Source organism: Belonocnema kinseyi, chromosome 3, assembly GCF_010883055.1.
Source record: "Belonocnema kinseyi isolate 2016_QV_RU_SX_M_011 chromosome 3, B_treatae_v1, whole genome shotgun sequence".
Classification (NCBI taxonomy): domain Eukaryota; kingdom Metazoa; phylum Arthropoda; class Insecta; order Hymenoptera; family Cynipidae; genus Belonocnema; species Belonocnema kinseyi.
The window spans coordinates 46,409,029-46,414,559 of NC_046659.1; the positions used below are offsets into that span (position 1 = coordinate 46,409,029).

At 30.2% G+C, this 5,531-nt stretch overlaps 1 long non-coding RNA gene across 1 annotated transcript; it reads right to left on the bottom strand.

Moving 5' to 3' along the window:
- Positions 1–726: 726 nt before the first annotated feature.
- Positions 727–4,385, bottom strand: LOC117169503. Its single transcript, XR_004466666.1, has 3 exons — positions 4,110–4,385; positions 849–1,127; positions 727–769 (listed from the first exon to the last, which is right to left on the bottom strand). It is a non-coding gene; the product is annotated as an uncharacterized LOC117169503 (long non-coding RNA).
- Between the last annotated feature and the right edge of the window lie 1,146 nt (positions 4,386–5,531).

Consider the following 5,531-nt stretch of genomic DNA (forward strand, 5'->3'; position numbering starts at 1 on the left):
ATAGTTGGTAATTCAACCGTAAAATGTAACTTTTAATCAAAAAGTATAAATTTTCCATAAAACAATTTAATTTCTGCAAAGAAGGACGACCTTTCAACAAAACACATGATTTCTTAACCAAAAATGGTATTGATTGTCAGTTTCAAAAATCTATTTTCAACGAAAGAGTCGAACCTTCAAATAAAAAAAAAATTTAATTTAGAAAAAGTAGTTTAACTTTTGATAGAAAAGAGGACTTTTTTTACAAAATAGTTACATTTTCAACAATATAATTAATTTTTCAATCAAATAATTGAGTTTTTATCCAAACGAGATGAATTCCAAAATCGCCAATTTCTTTAATTTCTTTCAAATGCGGATCAAGATATAAATAAGACTATTATAATATAACATAATTATAATATTATCATTAATAATATACGCATATATTTATATTTTATACATGAAATAACATAACCTCAAAATATACGCATATCAAGAGGCGCGCGATCTATTCAAATCATGAGAAACGCCAGCATCGAAATCTGGAAATATTAAAATCTCAATCTCCTGAATTTATTTCAAAGCAGTTAGCAAATAGATATATAAAAAGAATCGCCGAAGTGCTCCGAGCGGCAATCGTGCACCTTCGAGTTTTCAAATTCAGAAGAGGAGAAATGGGTTGCGCGCGCAACTCAGTCATTTACAGCGTCTCCTACTATATTCACACGGACATAGCCCTGTCATAGTATTGGACCACATCTCGTTTTAGATCTGGGATCACTGGTACCTGCAATGGATAAAATTCTTTTTTTTCCTTCTGCAATTTAATAAAATAAAGAATAGATATCTGCATATAGAGTTCTGACCCGAAATTAAATGTTATTGTATTGATACTTGGATAACTTGGCATCTTCCATTAAAGTTAAAGCTTCTGCTGGAGAGCAGCATTCTACTTCATTAACTGCACTGTTAAATTTTTGTGTTTCCAGTCGTTCTTAATATTCGGAGAAATGCTTCTTGAATATCGATTGCCGAATAAGTTTCTTCCATGGTTATCAATCTGCGTCTCTTTGTCGTAGCCGACATTTCATCAAAGTTTTCTGTACTCAATCTTCTTCCAGGACTTCCCTTCAACTCTGAAAAGTCTACAAAGAAATCTGAGTTAAGCCACTTCTTAAACTTTATTTCAAATTTGCTCTTAATAGCAAAAGGTGGCTTCCACTTTTGATAGAAACGTGTAAGAAAGTGTCTGGTCAAGAAATTTAAAAATTACCCTCTTAGAAACTTTAAGAGACTCCATTTTAAAAATATTATTTATTAATTGTTAATGAATAATAGTTATCCAAAAACTTTAATAATACTGCTAATAATAATCACAATAATAATAAGAAAGCACAAACCTGCGTATCGCGAAGCCTAAATAAGCCGAAGCTAGATCATATAAAAGAAATTCACCTTGCAAGCGTGTCATACTTTTAGCATAAAAAGTGATAATTCTTGTAAGAATGTACCTGTCTAGCATCAACCATCTAGCGGCAGAATCTGAACTAACCGGTATTGGCGGCATATTTCGAATTACTTAAAAAACTGAAAAGCAATTTCAAAACGAAATTTGGTTAGATTATAGAATAGCTGGTACCACTCTTTACTTCATGAAAAATTTTTTCTTCTAAAATCAAAGTATTGGAACATGAAATTGAACTAAATTTGAAGCGATTTGTTGAAAGAAAGCATTACAATTATTGTTAATTGCATTATTATAACGTGTCAAATATTGGTCTACCAAAAAATTGAGTTTGTCATATTCAGCTTACCATTAAAGTGATTTTAAACATTCTTCCTGGAAAAACAGTATATATATATACGAAAAATTTTAATCTTTTTAAAGAAAATGGAACATATTTTATGCATTATTTTCATCAGTATAACCAATTATAAAAATTTAATTTGTAATTTTTTTAAAGTTGGAAAAGGGGTCTAGGTGCTTTAAAATTTGAAACTGTTCTTTTTTTTAACAAATTTAGTAACTGTTTCTTTTTTTGCAAGTAAAATCGCTTATATAAACAAAACAAACAGCAAAATATGTCAATATATGTAAATAAAAGTTCAAATTACACTTATTTAGAAGTTTTTACGTTGCCGGGAATTGTAAAAAGACTTAAACGGTAAGTTAAATACGGCAAATTAAATTTTTTGGTAGACCCATATTTCACACGTTATAATAATGCAAATTAAAAATAATTTTAATGCTTTCTTTTAACAAATCGCTTCGAATTTACTTCAATTTCATGCTTCAATAATTTCATTTTGAAAAAAAAAATAATTTTCCAGGAAATAAAGGGGGGTACCAGCTATTCTATAATTTAACCCGAAATTTACTTCAGTCAACCTCACCAACATATACGTAAAATATTACTCTACTTTGAACTTATATTTTCTATAAAATTAGTTTATAAAATAAACCAATATAATCGAATGACAAGTATTCATAGCGAAATATTACCAATTATATTACTTGAACCCAATCATGAAGAAAACCGATTCCTTTCTGTCTATAAATGGCGAAAATAAGCATTCGTTGACAAAATTGTTTATAAAATAAACAAATAATATAGAATGACCAATCTTTGTCACTTAATATTACCACTAAAGTAAATTAAAAGTGCTAATACTAATTACTAAACATCACTAGTAATATAATTTGAAGGCGATAAGAAAGAAAAACATTAACTTTATCTCTATAAATGGCCAAACTATCCATTTAATTATCAAATTTATTTATATAATAAGCAAATTATATGGAACGAGAAATCATCACCACTAAAAATTATCACTTATACAATTTGAAAACGACTAGACAGAAAAACGATTACATTCTATCTGTAAGTGACCAAAATATGCATTTGTTTATAAAATTTGTTTTTTAAATAAACAAATAATATCGAATGACCAATCTTTATTACTAAATATTTTCCTAATATAAATTAAAGGTACTAACCCGGTAAGAAGGTTCGAATTGATTACAATGGAAACGTTTCCATTGGTTTTCATTCGTATATTTGGATATATGATTTCAATGCTTAAAAACGTCGGAACGTGACAATGAGAGCGATTGGAATGTGTACAGCGCCAGAAAAACGATTCGAATGCGACTAAAATGTAGTCAAAGAAGAGACTAAACGAAACGGAATTGATCAGAATTGTTTTGTGTACAAAATATGTATCTCGCCGACCGAAACGGAATTGGATTGTCAACATTTTTTTAACCTATAAAAATGTGAATTTGAAGATTCCTGTAAATTTTGCTATAAACATGTCTCATACGGAAATGATAAAAACTTTTGGATTTAAAAGTATTTATTTCATAGACACTTGTCTATGAAATATTACACTATTCTAGAGAATAGTGGTGAATATCTTAACGGTAGGTATCCAATTCGTTGAAAGTCCACTTCACCGATATGTCATTTCACCTAAAAAGATATAGTTTGTGCACAGTAGTAAAATGCGTTCGAAAGATGGTCGTGCATCAAAAAGCTAGAGGCCCGAATTGTCCAATTGGCGGCGTAACCATACTAAACCTATTTATTGTCGCGTAAAGTTTAAAATTATAAAAGAATTATATTAAATACCCCGAATTTAATGGTTTATTGTCAAAGTTTTGACTTAAGAGAAGTTGAAGAATAATTTGTTGATTAATGAAACAGAATAGTAGTGAACGTTTGAGTTGCATTTGTGAATTGTAGACAAATGAAAAATTGGTATGTTCAATGAAAAGCAATTGAAGAGTAGATTGTTTATTTGTGCAAATGAAGCGAAATGAAGCTTTTAATTGTCTGAATTTTAAGCCATTGTTTAAAAAAAAGGGGTGTCATTTTTAAATGTCATGAATATTATTGATTTTCTTAGAAGGAATGTACATTTTTACCTGAAAATATTCGGAAAATAATTTTCCTTTATAATTACATGTTTTGAGGATGAAAAATGGTAAGGTTATGACCGTATAATTAAAAGTTGAGAGGGCGCTTATTGTTTTCGAGATTACAAGTACTGTTATTGTCTTTGACAGTTATGTATGAATAGGTTGTGGGTTTGAAAGTAAATACTCTTACATAAACGATACTTACCTCTTCACTCTAATTTTGATTAATTGTTAAACAATTGTCTTCTTTATTTGTTAATTCTTTTTAGGCCTTTTAGCCAAAGGTTTATTTTCAATAAATACAGTTTAGCCTGCCGGTGCCGGCAACGGAGTAATTTTGCCGACGCTAGCAACGGAACAACTTTGTCGGTGCCGGAAATATTGCTCGTTTCCGGTTTTTTTCCGCCGGGTGTAAAGTTCCGAAAAGCGTGTAGTGATGTACTTTTCCTTCACTGCTTACGAATATGGTCATTCATTACAAACAATAGACATGGAACTAGCGTAGCGAGAAAAGAGACATGCGTGCGAGGCGATGCGCAGCGAGGAAGGTTCAGCTATAGAAGCGAGCGGATTATATAGTTATGAGGTGTGGATGGACGTTAATTTTTAAGAGATAGTTGTAAGAAAATTCTGTTAAAAAATGCAAGTGTAAACAAGTCAATTTTTTAAGGTCAGCAGGCCGAAAAATAAACGTTTATCTATGTTAAATTTTCAAACTGTATGTATTTTTTGTGAAATATAAACACTATCGGTAGTCATAAAAAGAATATTTAAAGCACGCGAAAGGAATTGTCTGGCAATAGAGTAAGGCATTGAAACTTAAAAATTATCTTGTTAATCTTTGGCTTTTAATGCTATCAATGGAGCGTTGTATGTATATTAGGGTCGTCAAAAAAACGCTTCTTGAGCTACACGGGGAAATTTTGAATTTTCAAAGCATTGAACTCATGTTTCAGGGTTTCATGGAAACGTGCCAAATTTTGTAGGGATTGAAGAGGAGTATCTACAAAATAAAATTATACTAATAACTTTTGTTTTAACTGATCCTCATCATCCCCGCAGCACCCCAAATATGACCGTAAAATCAAAAAACTACATTTTTACGTATTATTGTAACTTTTTAGCAATTTCTCTCGTCTTTTTCATACAAATAATTACTAATGGACAATTTTAATATTTAAAATGACTTTTTAAACAATTTCGAATTGTTTTAACAATTGTAGATTATTTCAGCAATTACTTATTTTGAAAAAATGTAAAAATAGAATTGTATTTTCTCATTGACATGTGCCCAGTGGGCACAAGCGTTTAAAAAGACATCTTCAGAACGGCTTAAAAATGTCCTAAGTTAGTCCGTATAACGTCCCATAAACATACAATGTTCCAGAGATGTTTTAAAGACGTAATTCGAACATAAAACGTTTTCAGAACATTATTCGGCCTGACTTAGGACAGTTTTTAAAACGTTCAAATGACGTCTTTTGACCTGTACATCCAAGTAACAATTTTAGGACGTTCCAATTACGTTCTAAAATGTTGTGACTACTGGGTAATTGTTTGTCATTGCTTGGAGTAATAAATTTTTCTAAAAACATTATGCATTCATTTAAGCATTTATTTATTGTTT